The sequence below is a fragment of the Nipponia nippon genome, unplaced genomic scaffold, assembly GCF_047370975.1.
Source record: "Nipponia nippon isolate SJK-2023a ecotype South Korea unplaced genomic scaffold, ASM4737097v1 scaffold_16, whole genome shotgun sequence".
NCBI classification, from domain to species: domain Eukaryota; kingdom Metazoa; phylum Chordata; class Aves; order Pelecaniformes; family Threskiornithidae; genus Nipponia; species Nipponia nippon.
In genome coordinates this window covers 6,282,074-6,297,625 of record NW_028262332.1, presented here as the reverse complement: position 1 = coordinate 6,297,625, position 15,552 = coordinate 6,282,074, and the positions used below count along the sequence as shown (strand labels likewise).

General features: G+C 44.3%; 2 long non-coding RNA genes across 3 annotated transcripts; one reads left to right on the top strand and one right to left on the bottom strand.

Moving 5' to 3' along the window:
* Positions 1-107: 107 nt before the first annotated feature.
* Positions 108-2,988, top strand: LOC148056227 (uncharacterized). 2 transcript variants are annotated; one of them, XR_015703630.1, is made up of 4 exons: positions 108-401; positions 1,054-1,170; positions 1,260-1,390; positions 1,524-2,988. It is a non-coding gene; the product is annotated as an uncharacterized LOC148056227 (long non-coding RNA). The 2 variants fall into 2 exon arrangements; XR_015703629.1 differs by having other exon boundaries at positions 1,256-1,390.
* A 44-nt stretch (positions 2,989-3,032) lies between these two features.
* Positions 3,033-15,506, bottom strand: LOC148056226 (uncharacterized). The gene is made up of 3 exons (XR_015703631.1): positions 3,868-15,506; positions 3,681-3,766; positions 3,033-3,101 (listed from the first exon to the last, which is right to left on the bottom strand). It is a non-coding gene; the product is annotated as an uncharacterized LOC148056226 (long non-coding RNA).
* Between the last annotated feature and the right edge of the window lie 46 nt (positions 15,507-15,552).

The window sequence follows — 15,552 nt, the reverse complement described above, 5'->3', positions numbered from 1 at the left end:
GGGGGCGGGCCTCGGCGCCGCGGGACCGCGGACGGCGCGAGGGGCGGGAGAAGGGCGGCGGGGGGGGGGAGGGGAGTAGGGCGGCGGCGCGTGCAGGTGTGTGTGCGGGGGGGGGGCGCATGCGCGCGGGCGCCGCGGCCGTGGGCTGGCGCACGTGGCCGCGCGCGGCGGCGGTGGGCGCCGCGCTCGAGGCTCGCGCGTCCCCTCAGGGCCGCCCCCGCCCCGCGCGGGGACGCGATGGGCGACGGGGCCCGTCCCGCTCCTCGCCTGGGGGTGGCCGAGGGCCGCCCGGGGGAGCGGGGTGGCATCGCGAGGGCTTGCCGTCCCGCGCCGTCCCGCCGCCTGAGGCGGCCCCTCCGGACCAGCCCCCGCACCTCCTGCGCCTGGAGGAGCTGCGTGAGGTGAGGTCGCCTTTCCGCCCTGCCTGGCTCGGGGGACGTGGCGACCCCCACCTCGCTGCACTGCCTCCCTTAGCTGGAACGTGACCCAGAGCAATGGCTTCAGACGGTAACATTTTACGGGCACAGAGGCCCTGTCAGTCACATCCAGCCCACTCGGTTACTGTGGGAGCACAACCCTAGAAGGTCATGGAGCCCAGCCGCCTGCCAGCACACCTGCCACTGCAGCAAGAGCAAGCAGACTTAAAATAACCCTTTTTGTCCCTTTCCTGTCCACCTGTCATGGAAGAGCTCCCCGTAGCTTCACAGCTACAGCTAACTCTGTTTCACTCTTAAAGTAACAGCTAAGCCACTCTTTTCTATTAAAATACGCAGCATATCATTCACAGATGAATATTACGATATAGATCAGGCTCAGTACAGCTTTGATGAAGTAGGAACTTGCCCTTTGTGTTTGCTTTCCAGTCACACGGTATTATCATATTCTCCCTGCTTGTCTCCTTTTTCGTCTCCTCTTCACCTTGCCCTTCCAATGGACTTATTCAACAAGGCCTGGATGAGTCCCTGCCTCCTCAGAGGCCTTTCTATAGTTTTCTGATTCCTGCTCCCACTTGTTGCTTCCAAATCCCAGTTGCTTTTTCTTTTGTATTCCCAGCTGTCACTTCCCACCAGTTACGTCCTTGCCTCCATTGCCACCCACAACTGCCGCGGCATGTCCACGATTTGTACCGTGCTTCCCCACGCAAACGGCAGGCAAGAGGAGCTGCCATCCGTGAGTCCTCTGCTTTCACGTACAGCAATGAGCTCTCTTAACTGCTGGGCACAAAAGGTAAGCAAAGCATTGCAACTTTATAAAGGCAGGATTATCAAATCCTTCCCAAGAGGGGTGTCTCAAGGCCTTCCTGAAGCCCATCACAGTGAGATAACTTCTCTCGTACTCTGTCTGCATCTCCCAAGATCAATTAATACGGATATCTTCACATCCAGACAAGGTAAGATCATGTCTGTGGCTTGGTTTTCTTCCTTCTGTTTCCCTTGAGTGTCTTTACTATGCAGTTGTATCTGCTTGCGTTTTTTTCCCTCTTTTTCTCACCTGTAACTTACTGTTATATTGTCTTTCTCTAGATTAGCCTTTGAAGGTCCACAGTTTGAAAATACGGGCCATATGTTTGAAAGCCAGTTCCAAGCAGGAACATGATGATCCAAACGTCATCTGCCTGCTCCCTGCTAGAATCCCTTGTTTAGTCTCTAAATTACTAGGTGTTCCTGAAGTACACGATTAAGGTGTTCTGCTGATGTATCTAAAGTCAAGTAATCGTGAAATTTAACTGCTGTACTGCTAAGAACGTTTCCAGGATCTGTTTATCCTACCTTAAGACTAGCTATTCTACAAGAAAAGAGAGTACATATTAATATGTACATTATATATATACATTAATAGAATATATGTATGTGGTCTGACTTCTGGGTACGTTTCATAAAAGGTCTCAAAACAACAGGTGCTTACATGTTTCTGGGGCTTGGCTCAGAGAATTTGACAACAATCCACAGAACGATGCCCTCTCTGCACTCTCCTCCTTGCTTTGCAGAGAAATGAAGTAGTAAAGCTAAGCCACGGAGTTAGAATGGTTGTTGAGCTCTAGGAAAGATGAAAGCAGAGCACCTCCAGCGGCTTTTGCAGCTGAATTGATTTACTGTTTGTTCTTGCTGCATTGTTAACATGTACGCTCAGGAGGAATGTGACTCAAATGTTTGTGAAGAAGCAAGTAGCAGCACAACACTCAACTCAGTCTGAAACCGTTCCTCTGTGTAGGTACCCCGAACAGTTTCATTACAAAGGAAGGAAAATGGTACTTAGGTGGTATAAAGCCTCGTTGTTACATGAGTTACCTGCTGTTACACAAGATTTTCAGAAATGACATGAGATGCTTAGACCTAATATGTAACTGTGTTTAATATCCCTGATACTATAAGAAAAAATAATAAATACTTAGAGGTTTAATTGATAAATATTTAGTTACCTCCCTTCATTTCTTTCTAAAGTTTTTTGTTATCTGTAACTAACCTCTAAGGCAGTTTTAGTCCTTGAATAACTGTTGAGGGCTTAAAATGTACAGCGATTATCCTATGATATAGGGGGTGTGTGAATGTATTTAGAGAAGATGCTGTCCTCCTTCTCTCATCTCCTTGTGAGACCTTTCTCAGCTCTGGTTACATCAAATATAATAGAACAGTAACATTTTTTCCTGAACTATTCTGTCCAAGTAGCTATGCTGCCTATATCACAAATAGCTCTTTTCACTCCATATTACAGAGTTAGTATTCCTGCTTTTGTTGGAACTTCAGGTTGCACGGTTCGAGTTGCAAAACTATACCGTGTGTGGCATCTTTCGAACTCGGTGCATGAGTACTTTGGCGTTGACAAATAAGGGAGTGAGATCTTTGCAGCCTTCCGGATGACTTTGTCAGACGAATGAGGAAAATTTGCGTTAGTTTTCCTTTACGTATATTTGGATATAGGGGGGATTTGACAGCAGCTGATAATGATTAACGGCCTTACGGTTTACAGAGAGTGTAGCAGTAACTGCACGTTTTTCTCGAGAACTGAATAAACACAGCTTCTCTGTAAAGATAATCTCATATTTGCTCCTTGATGTAAAAGTTCAGATCTCCCAGTATTTCTTTCCTTAGTTAGGTATGTTACTACAAGAGACAGAGACATAACTGGTAATCACGCTTAGTTTCTGGAACGTCAAGTCAGCTATAAATTTTAAACATGAACCCCTGATTTGGCAAGTGAAATCAGAAAACGTGCTAAATCCTCTCAAATACAATGTAATGATGTGTGAAAAAGAAAGAAGAGTACATTTCCTTCTAAGTATTTCTGCAATGCAAAATGGGCATACATAAAATCATGCAAGTCAATATAAATAATAGCAACTTACGTTTTTATAGCCTTCCATCCCAAAGAATCTCACAGCCTTTACAGAAATGGTTGTAGAGAAATATAAAACAAGGATCATTCTACCACTGCTGAAATGCAACCAACTGCTTAACAATTGCACGTCTACGCTGGGAGCCTGGTCTTCCACAAAGAACTTGCAGACTTGGGCTCCGTATTAGGAACAAATATTCCCCCTTGGAGCGCAAGACAAAATTTTTTAGAGTATATGAAAGCTTTTAAATGACTGAGTACACCAGGGAGTTGAAGGCTGCACAACGTCTCAAGCACACATAAGCTTGTACTTGATAGTAAAGTCTGACTGGCATATCAGTGCTTACTCTAAGCAGCAGGCAGAGACACACCAGCTGGTTTGCTGCATGTAATCAGTTTGACAGCCCCCAGGAATCGCCGAGTCTCCATGACCCTAGAAAGACAGTTTGGCACATACGTTAAACAGTCAAATACCTCCCCTCCAACTGCTTGTCCATCTCTGCTAGTCACAGACCTTCCCGGTCCAGCACTCACATGAGAACTGAATGGTTAGATAATGACGGAAGAATCTTCCACGTGTCCTCACAGTTGTTGCGGTTTAAACCCTCGGATGAAAATATTTCTGGGCTGATAACTGCGTTTGAAGCAGGATGGTGGCTCAGCAACACAGGGAGTAACTAATAGTATGTAGTTGAATAAATCCAGTGATTCTATTTGGATTTTTTTTTTTTTTTACTATTTTTGGTAAAGTTCCCATTAGACATAGTCACTAAACCTGATTTTTATTTTTTCCTCTACCAACATTTTTAACTTATCAGAGCACTCGCTTGTAATCTATGAAGAGCTGGATGGTCCTGTAAGGCTTGTGCTCGTTCCCAGATACTAGAGACAAGGAGGCAGTCAAAATATTCTTAAAAATCTGAAATGAAATTCAAAGTCAATGAAACCTGAGACACTGCTGAACGTGAGACGTAAGCTATTCAGATATGTGGGCGCTTAAGAATGTTTTGCTCGTATTTTTCACGTAAGGTGTACAGTTGTGAATTTTGTAGGGAACTGAACTGATCTGTGCCTTCCAGAATATTAGGGGAAGTTGTTTATTAGAAAATTCTCTTGAAATGACATTCTGCATTGTGAAATTAGGAGCCCCTGCCCAAAGAGACATTTCATTGGAGGAGTTTCCTGCCCTTCTTGACTTTCATTCAGATTTTATATCTCAGACATTGATGTTGTCCTGTGCCTTGGCTTAGATGGAGCCCTGTGACTGTTAACTACCGATCGACTGTGCCAACAGACACATATATCGATGCTGTTATAAATCCAGCACTACTGAATTGCAGTTTCTAAACGCAAATTTCTTGTCCAGATGTGCTACTACCACTTCCAGATGTGAATATCCATCTCCTCTCGCCTGAGGAGTTCACAGTCCAAGAGGGGATCTGAAATGTACAAAAGCTTTGGTTGAAAACATGTATTGGCGTATGCAAAGGTGTCTCTTCACTGCCTGCAACCCCTGCAGGGTGTTACAAGGGCAGGTATTTACACTTCATTGATACATTCACGACAGTGGATGTTCAAAAGCTATCCGTAGGGATACACAATTATTAGTTTCGCAGGACAGTATTAAAGCCAGTCCATCCTGCGCTGAGGCAATGGAAGACTTCAACCAAGCTTAATACAGTTTCACAAGAAACAAGCTACAGTTACATGGAAAATGTCTGAAAAACAAGATGTTTATTTGGAATCATCTGGTGATTAAATGATACATGTTGTGGTTGGCTTGGTATTTACGTTTGAGGCTTTATTTTACTACATACGCTCCTGCATAATGAAAGCTCTGAACAGAAGTTGCTGGAAAAACTGACCACTTGCAAGAAGTATTCCTAGGTAGAATGATCAATCACAAATAAAGACGCTTTCAAACTGGAATGCTGCAGTATTTATACTGGGAGTTATTCTGGAATAGCCGTGCCAGCCAAATTTTTATGTAGAAGGCCCTGAAATAATTCACAGGGGAAGTAGCTACTAGTCTTCCATTTCCTTCAGCGGTGCTCTGTCTGAAGAAGGGCTGTCATTTCCTCACAGCGAGGGCAGAAGCTCTAGTGCTAGACAGAGTCTTTCTGATGAGACGCAATAGATATGGATACAAATTCGTGGAAGTTACAGTATTATAGATTAATATGAATGCTGAATTGAAGTTTTAGGATAACTAAGTGGTAGGGGTAGAGCACTAGGAAAAACTCTACTTTGTTCTTCTGTGGGTTCTCCTGCAAGGAGACTTCCAGATGATCCTCTCCCTCTTCTCCACTCATGGGAAAATTAAAACGGAGCCAACTTTTCCACAAAGAAAATGTATAAACGTTTGCTTTCCAGGATTTTAACTCTGGCCAATGCCTGAAACTCTTATTTATCATCTCCTCAGTCCTACAGCAGGAGAACTCTTGCTGAATCCTAAGCAAAGTTGAGTAACACTTCAAGATTTGGTCCCTTGGGAATAGCAGTAGAGACTAAAATTTTACACTATGTGTATTTCATCCTATGCTGGGTTTGGTTGGGGTAGAGTTAATTTTCTTCACAGTTGCTAGTATGGGGCTGCGTTTTGGATTTGTGCTGGAAACGGTGTTGATAATTCAGGGATATTTTAGTTATCGCTGAGCAGCGCTTGCACAGAGTCCAGGCCTTTTCTGCCTCTCACCCCCCCAGCAGCGAGCAGGCTGGGGGCACAAGGAGCTGGGAGGGGACACGGCCGGGACAGCTGACCCCAGCTGCCCAAAGGGACATCCCACACCGTATGGCGTCATGCTCAGCGCATAAAGCTGGGGGAAGAAGGAAGGGGGGGACGTTCGGAGCAATGGCATTTTGTCTTCCCAAGTAACCTTTACACGTGATGGCGCCCTGCTTTCCTGGGGATGGCTGAGCACCTGCCTGCGATGGGAAGGAGGGAATGAATTCCGTGGTTTCCTTTGCTCGTGCACATGGCTTTTGCTTTACCTATTAAACTGTCTTTATCTCAACCCAGGAGTTTTCTCACTTTTACCCTTCCAATTCTCTCCCCCATCCCACCGGGGGGGAGTGAGCGAGGGGCTGTGGGGCTTAGTTGCCGGCTGGGGTTAAACCACGACACAGCCCTGGTCTTGTTATCAAGTGGCAGCTGTTTTTGTGGGAATCATTAAAAACTCCCCTTGTTATGTAGAGCACTATCGATATTTGAACTCTCAGGGGGAGTAACCTCTGTTTCTACCCAGAAAATATCAGATTAAAATAAACATACGCAACATCGCTCAGCAAAGAGTGAGTACATTATTTAAGTTGGCATTATTCAAACATTTGCAGTGTGTCTTGAGTCTTGTGTAGGAGTATAGTGACAGAAAAGGTGAAACAAAGAGGAAAATATGTAGGTATCTGTCATATACAGTTTTTGCTATAGTAATACATTGTACACATTCTTTTCATCTGAGAATGTCAAAGCTCATTAAAAAAAAATCTAGTTAAATATAAAAAGTTCTGTGAAGAAAGTAATTCTTTTATTGGTAGGTTAACTGAATGCCAGAGTTATTCAGCGTTATTCCTCATTAGAGCTGGAGACGGAACTCGGGAATAGAACTACTCTCCAACTTCAGCTCCATAAAATGCTGCACGAGTTGCCAACAATGAAGATCTGCAAGTGGAATTTGGTTAATTGTGTCAGTCTGTAGGAACGCTTATTATTTTTTGGTACTACAATAGCTCTGAGAGTCCTGAGAGTTCTGCGACTGAAATCCCTTTGCACAAGGTGCTATCTGAACACAAAGCAAAGAGGTGGTTCTGGCTTGGAAGAATGTAAAGTCCTTCAGGACATAGCTTGACAAACTATTTTTTTGGTAGAAGTTCCTACTTACGCATTCCCCGCCACACATTCCTCCCCTCTTCCCCTTCACACTGTCCTGAATGGTTCCAGTGCAGGTTTTTTTTGTGTAGCCCCATGTTAAGTTGAATCAGGAAACTGATTTCAATTAGAAATATTCTCCATTAAAAAATATTTATTTTTAACTCAGACTAGTACTCTGACCTGGCTCCCTGGTGCAGATGCACGAACAACGTTACAAGAAAGAGGGTCCCGTGAAGGCAGGAACTAACAAGGAGAGGGTAAGGAACATATCGCATAAGCCTTGCTTGCTTAGAAGAGGTGTCTGTCAAACCGTGCCCTTAACTGAGCCTAACCATGACAAGGTTGCAGTTGTAACTGGTGTCAAAAAACAGCAATATTTTTTTGGTAAGATTTCTTTAAATTAACACAAGCAAGTGGAATATATCAATAAACAAAATAGCAGACCTGCCACTTCAGGTGATACTGTAAAAGATTTCAGAGTAGTACTTTGAGATCATTGACAAAAAGTCATCCTTCCCCTTTCAGATTCAAAAATAACGTCTCTCAGAAACACACAAAGGAAATAACCTTTAAACTTCAGGTTTGTTTTTGCTTTGGTATGACTGGAAAATAATTTAATCTCCCTTTACAAATGGGGGGCGGGGGGGTAAAACAAAGTAGAGACCATTTCCCTCCCACCACAGTCGTACATCCATTATCTGACTCACCACTTCTGGGATTCCTTCTGGCAGCACTGGTTTTATTGCACTGAAAATTCAAGCATGTGAAAATACTCCCTGTTTTCAGGTTACTTTGTGCACTGTTTCGTTCAGGTCAATATTCCTTCCTTTAGAGGTTTGGAACTAAACATTCAGAAAGTGCTGGATGTTGCTGCTGTTAAGCCTTGTGAGAAGGACCAGCACAGTGGAAAGGAAGGGGGGAGGGAAAGGAAGGGAGAAATGAAAGGGGAGGAGAGTCCATATCTGAAGAGAGACTCCAGACTAGCGAAATTTTCCTGACATCCATTCAGTATCCAGCAGGGTCTCCTTCAAGGGCTTTTACTGAGATCCAAAGGCCCTTGCAATTCACAGAGGCATTTACATGCAACGTTGCCCTCTGGGAGCTAAGGTATAACTGTACTCCTGGATAATAATAACAAAGAGTACTACCAGACTCCTATTGAAATGTCAACCAGGCACTACTGTTGTAGAGAGTAACAAAGAGATGCTAATATAATTAATTATGAAGCCTCGGTACCCTCATTAACACATCTTTAGTGCCTAGATCTTTGAAAATCAGCTGTATAAAGTGACTGTCAGAGTTAATTCCTTATAAATTGCCTCCTGTCACATCCCAGCGCTGCAGCAAGTTCTCTCGGGCCTTGTTGATGCTAAGAAATCTTTTTTTTTTTTTTTTTTAAGTACTGATGCAGTTATACTGGTGTTATTAAAGGTATAAGCTGTTGCATAAGCAGGAGTTTGTCGGGCTGGAATAGAGCAAGATAGAAACGCCTTTAGTCAACCCAGCTTCCACAATGGGTAGCATAAATAGGAAAAGGTTGAATCAATTAAATGGAAAACTAAGGACAAAAGAAGAACAGGAATGAAAGGTGTCACATAATTTGGCATTAAAATGTTTCCGGGCCTTTTTTTAAATTTGAGGATAGCAGCCAGTTTATAGCTCTCCCTCCTCCTCCTGCCTTTACGACAGCATTTCAGCTCCAGGCCTCATTCCAGTGCATCCTCCCGCCCCACCACTCCCGCTTACAAATATATATTTCAATAGACTTTGGCTACATGGAGTTCCAAAACCAGCATGTAATTGGTGCAATTGTCTTTTACATTTCGCCACAGAGCGCCACATTCATGCCTTCTTAAGCCCTGTTTTGTCATGTTTTCACTCTTTTTTTTAAGTTAGACGGGCGTCGGTACTTGTGTGGGGAACCCTACATACACACTAAAGAAAGGAGCGACACAAACCGGCTATATTGGTGGTTCATTCTGTTATTTCTGAGTACCAGACTACTATCCTGTCATTCTCCTAAAAGATAAAGGTGCCATCTAATAGAGGCGATAAAAAGAAAGCGATCATTACAAATCACTTGGCATTTTCTGCGGCAGTCGAAACACTCACACTGACATATCCAATTTGTCTGTACAAGATATCCTGCCTCCCTTAATCTTCCACGTGCTTTTGAGAAGATGATAATCTTTCTGCAGTGCGTAATTTTGTAAAGTTACCTCTGTCTGTGTTTGTATAATATGCTCCAGGATCCTTTGGGATCCTTGTTATACTTGGGATAACAGACCAATCAAGCTGGGATATTTTTATTTGCCGTTTCAGAAGTGGCTTTCACACTAAGCGTAAGCTGATTTTGCAGGTCGAGCTAAACTGACAGTACGCAAACTCTCTAAATGGAGGTGAAATTTATATCGATAAAAGGAGTCCTTGCAAATCTGTCTTTCCTACTGTATTAGCTCACATCATGGTAGCAACAGTATTTTATTCTCCACTCTTAAATTATATATCTGTACCCCAGTAAAGCTACGATGTATTTATTGATCATTCAGTGTCCATAGAAATCATGTATGAGAAATGAAAGTAGCGTGCTTGAAATTAAGTAAATATATAGATTTCTGAAGAGCTATCAAAAACTATCATGCAAATTCTGCTTGCTTTATGTAAGTATAAATCTGATGGTACTGAGTGGAATGTAACTACTTATTTCTGAATGTCTTTTTTTGAAACAACACTTCTGCAAAGGACAGCCAGTTCTAGTCAGATGAATACTACCTGTCCGCAATGCTTTTTGTGATAGCCAGGCTGCTTTATATGTACCAATTAAAATTCCAACAACTGTTTGAGATAGTGTAGACGTAGCCTGAGTTAACAAAGTGATGCGCAGAACAGAAATAATTTTTAGCCATGCATGGTTACCGACTGTGGGATTAATTTAAGGGATCTCAGCATTTTCTTCCATGTTGCCAGCACTGCAAAAGGTCAGCTACCTTTTAAGAGCGGCGTGCCAGATTGTACTTTTATTTCTGAGATTAGCTGGTGGGCATGCTGGTATGAACTCAGCAGGAACCAGGGGCTGCTGCGTCTAAAAGGAGAGAGACACTGCCAGTCACCCTGTTGACAGCATCAAGCCTCAGTCCAAGGCAGAGGCTCCCAGCTGCCACCGAGTTCGGAGCACCATGACAGGCAGGAACCGGGATCCCGAGCCTTTCACAGATGCCTCTTTCGATATGCCACGGCTCCTGGCCCCGTGCCAGCTCTTGCTTGCCACTCAAAGCCCGCCGGCGTGGTGTCTTTGCGCCTCGGCGGTGGTAGCTTGCTGACACCTGCCACAAAGCAAGCTCTCCCTGCGCTCCTTCCCATTGCGGTGACACTTGACTAAAATCTTTGTCTTATTAGTATCGGTGAAGGAATGAATATGGGATAGGCAATACCTGTACGATGCAAGAAATCATACCCATAATATTTAATAAGGACCCCCCCAACTCTAATCCTACAAAGCACAATAGATGTATGATTTTACTGGAGATGGATTCGTTTCATAATGCATCATGTCTCTAGGTGTAACAGAACTTCAGAGGTGAGGCAATGTGTTTTCTGCCTCAATTCCAAGTATGGTTTTCAGAGCAAAAAAGGGCAGAGCATTTGCAGGGACATTTGGGAGGGGGAACAGGGAAAAGGAGGTCAGAAATGAGAGAAAATGCACGAGCACTTTACAAATGGCACTGGAGAAGAAGTAGCTGGAGGATTCACACAGCTCGAGGTACCGCACTGAGTCCACGCAAGGACCTGAACCCTCATTAAGCTACCGAGCACCTGGCTGGCTACGCGGACGCTGCGTTCCCAACACTGAACACTTGTGGTGACCTTTCTTTCCTTCAGGTTTAGTGAATGTGCGAATACCTCATGATTTAAAATGACACATCTCTAACAGAAAGAAATAAGATGCGTACATTAGCAATGCATCCACAAAATACGTTATCGGATATGGTTGAAACACTGCTCTGCAATTTAGGAACTTGGGTCCTGTTCTTTCTTCTGCCACAAGTTCCCAGCACGATTTGGCAAGTCATCTAACCCTTACACCTGAAATTTTCCCCGTCAAAAAACAGCACCAGCAGTTCTCTGCCTTGCAGAGCTTTGGCAAGGGTAAAATAAATGCTTGTGGTATGTTCCAAGCATGAGATGAGGAGTATCACAGATAACCCTACAGATAAAAGAGACTTCAGTCAACTCATTACTACTTGGTCTTGCATCTGAACTCCAAAAATCACCGCCTACAGTTGTGCGAGAGGGTGCTGCTGTCGCTAAAAAACTTCCAGGAACGAGCTACACCAGACTACCGGTGAAACTAAAGAGGTGTCCTTTTAAAGAAGGCTGCAGATGTCAGGGGCTTTCCGGTAATTTGCCTTGCGGGTAGCATCTCGATGATTTTTCTCTAGGGATATTTCCATTTAACGCAAACCTCTGAGCCTCAGTGGGACTAACTTCCAGAGCAAACCACCTCGCTCTGAGGCAAATGACACTCAAGATCTAGTTCAAAGCTAAACAGTGTAGGAGTAACTGCTCAGGCATTGTCTGTACCCAAATAACAAGCACAAAATGTCAGCATAAAGCCAGTTCGAGCTCTATATTGCGTACTTGGGTTAATTCGAAGGCAATACAGTCAGGTACCCAGACCTCATCCAAACCAAATTTGGCATGCTAGGCAATGCAGTAGGGCACAGGTTTGAAATGAACCATCAGGGAAACAGAATGAGGTCTTGCTGGTTATACTGGTTGGGGAGACAAGTAGGTTCTGGAGTGACAATTCTTTGATACAAACCCTTTTTATTGTTTGAAGAGTTTTGTTGTTTGGCTGTGTTATTTTTTTCTCTTAATAAATGAGAGTATGTAAAGTTCTGTTCCTCCGAACAGAGCCATCAGTCAGTGAAAGGCAGTGCCTTGGGTCCCATGTCAAGCCCCTCACTGCCAATCTAAGCCCCAAGAGCTCTGTCTCATGGCCGGAGACTCCATTCCTGTTTGAACTACGCACGCTGTTTGCTTCATCCTTACTTGCATCTGACGGGGGTGGGGGGAATGGGGGGGAAGGTGTAAAAGGGGAAGGCTCAGTTATGCATCTCTATTTTGGGTAGAGACTGCCGTTTTGGCAGTCTGGAGCCTCAACAGAACTCAGTTGTTTCATTTATCACAAATAGAGGGCACCTACTGCACCCACTAGTGGGTGAATTTTTACTGAGATACAGCTTAGAATAGTCGTTTTGCTCCAGGTCGTAGAAATCGTACCCCCCGCGTGCACGCTTGTTGTCGTATCTCATTCTTTTTCCTGATACTCTCTCCCCCAGTGCTTCTTCCCACACTGCTTTCTCTTTACCTCAATCTCCTCTTGTTCTTGGTTGTTTTCTGATGCTGATTTCCTCCATTATGTGAAAGTGAAAACTTATTAATACTTTGTCTCACGAAACACAAAGAAGAGAAAGCGCAGATCAGCACTGCAGTAATAACAGCCACTTTAGAGAGACTTACTAGCCTCAGGCTAGTAACGACCCTCCCCCAGTTATCCCTGATTTTACCTTATTTCCAGTGTAGTGCTACTATGTCAAGACAAGAATATCTATGTATCCAATACTGCCATGCCAGAAAGAAAAATCAAGATATGATTTATTGAAATACTGTTGATATATTGAAACCCCAGCAAATCAGAGATACTGGAATAAAGAAGGATTAAGCTGCAATTACTTAGAACAGTCATCTTCTGGAACTGTTTGCTCCTTTCTCATCCTCAGGGAAGAAAAAGTCCAGACATGCACCATGTTACGGGGAACATGCACTGCATTTGCAGGAACTTTGCATATTACTTGCTGAAAAAATTGTTGATTTATTTTTGATCCGTTTCACATATTCAAATTCCAGTTTTCTTATCTCACTTCGCCATCTCAAAAAGCACAAACTTTTCTCCTTAAATTCCCTCCGACAAGTTATTTGAAGATTTTAAATTGCAGTCTGCACTTAGCATTTTTACTACGATGCAGACTGTATATAAATTCACACTTGTAATATTTACTCTGCTACCAAACAGTAATATTCCTTGGCAGTTCTAATCATACCAATTAAAGATAATGTAGTGATGACTTAAGAAGATCTATTTATAGATGATAAATCTTAAACATTAAGAACCTCTTAAGAGCCCACTCTTCTATTGGGTTCAAATATTTAGTATCAGTTATTCAACATAAAGTAAATTGAGATTAAAAAAATCCCCCTACTTCCTGCATTTAGCTATTTGCAGTAGAAAAACTCATCCAACAATGATTGCTTTATGCACTTTTAATAGGGCTGTTGAACTGGAATAGAAAATATATTTTAGTTCACTCTTATTTCACAATTTATTAAGGGATATTATCTTGTCACTGTTTTGCATCTTCAAGTTGATCTCTTAAAAAAAATAAGCATTTCTCAGTAAGTGCTATACTAGGATTCCACCAATACTAGCAGCAGCGCACTGTTTTATGACCTAGCAGTCTAGTTCGTGAATGAATACACTGAGGCAGAACACCAACTATTTTCTCCAGAGAAGGGACTGGAATCCTGCTGTGACAAAACCAGTACATTGTTTCCAATACTCGTATGTCTTTTAAAGCCGCTTTGTAAATGGATGTGTAAAACGAGGTGGAAACAGAAAGCTGGATGAGATATAAAGACGGTAAAGTAGTTTCAAACCCACAGCTACAGACACCTGGTTGAAAATCTCAAGAGTTTGAGATGTTTCACTTGTGCTAAAATTGGTAGAAAAGGACAGCAGAGTATACTTGGTCATTAAGTATTGTAAATTACGTCCTGACGTTTGACCTGATAAAAAATAAGCCATACCACAAAAAAAGGACATAAAAAAATAAATACCCTTCTTGGTCAAGCCGGTGCTCCATCTAGTCCATGATTCACTGCCATAGGGCAGGGACCAAAGGAGAGGTGCCAGGGGCCTGCCTGCAAGAGACGTGGACTGCAGAAAGCGGTCAGGCTTGCACCCCGCCACTAGAAAGCCGTCTCCTCCTGCCACTGTTAGAGCTTCCACACGGAGCAGCTACCTCCCGCCGCAGGAGATGCTGAACTTGAACTCTGGAAATTCAGATTAACTCCTGTGCTAATCAGAGAGAGACTAAAAGCACCATCGGTCCCACCCAAGAATGCATTTATGTTCTTAGCTGTACTGTGGAGCATCATGAAGGCCCACGCAAACCAGGGGAAGAATCACAGCAGATACACGGTAACAGTACAGGATTTGAAATCTGGAGGCTCCATTGTTTTGTTTTTTCCCCTTGCTTTTGAAGGAGGTGCCACTTAACCTCTTTCTGCTTCAGTTTCACTATCTGTAAAATGGCTATAATAGTTCTTTATCATGAGTTTTGGGGATTCTGATTCCACTATTATTTGTGCAGTACTTTAAATTCCTCAGAACTGTTGCACTCGGCTCCGACATAAATGGATTCACATGTGCTAAAGCGGCGCTACGTCCGTTCTCACAAGCGCCTACTCTGTATCCTGCAATCTTGATTTTTACATACAGGCCAAACTCCTTCCCAGCAACGGCAGGAATAACTCCGCTGAAGTTACTGCATCCGTGCCTGCTTATGCCAGGGCTAAATTTAGCCTGTGCGTTCATCATGAAGTTGTTCTAATGGAGTTACAATTAGAAAAAACCCTGTAAGCACAGTCATACCTGTTAGGAATAATCACTAAGGAAGCTGTGACTCCGGTAAATGTTTCTGCAGACGCAAGCAGCCCGGCGGTGACCGGCCGTACCCGCACCGAGGGGCAGGTGCTGGACCAGGTTAGCTACAGCCCTCCGGCGCTCCTGGCCGCGGGAGGAGAGCTGCCCGGCTCCCGCAACCCGGCTGGCGTGCGGCGAGCCCTCGGCGAGGCTCGGCAGTAATTCACCCGCGGCCCAAGCTACCATCGGCCCCTCCTCAGAGGGAGCCAGCGCTAAAAGCGAGGCAGCCAAGACGCACCCCAGGCTCCACACGCACGCTTGAAGTTGGCTCCCCTACCCCATCTCCTCGGCACGCACACGCCGTACGCCCTACCCAAAGCGGCGTACTTAAAACCATGTTTCTAGCAGTATTAATAATCCCTCCCCGCAGGGCTGAGGGCTCCGGAGCCGAGCCCCGGGCCTGTTTCCGAGCCGCACCAGGCCATCCGCCAGCGGCGCTCCGCGACGGCCGCCCGCAGGGGACACAACTTGCACCGCGCAGCGCTGCGGGTTTTTTGCGCCGCCAGCCGCCGAATACCGGATTTCTCCTCAAAACATCGCGTCCCCCGCCTCCCCTCCGCCCCGCGGCTCCCGCCGCAGCCCCCCC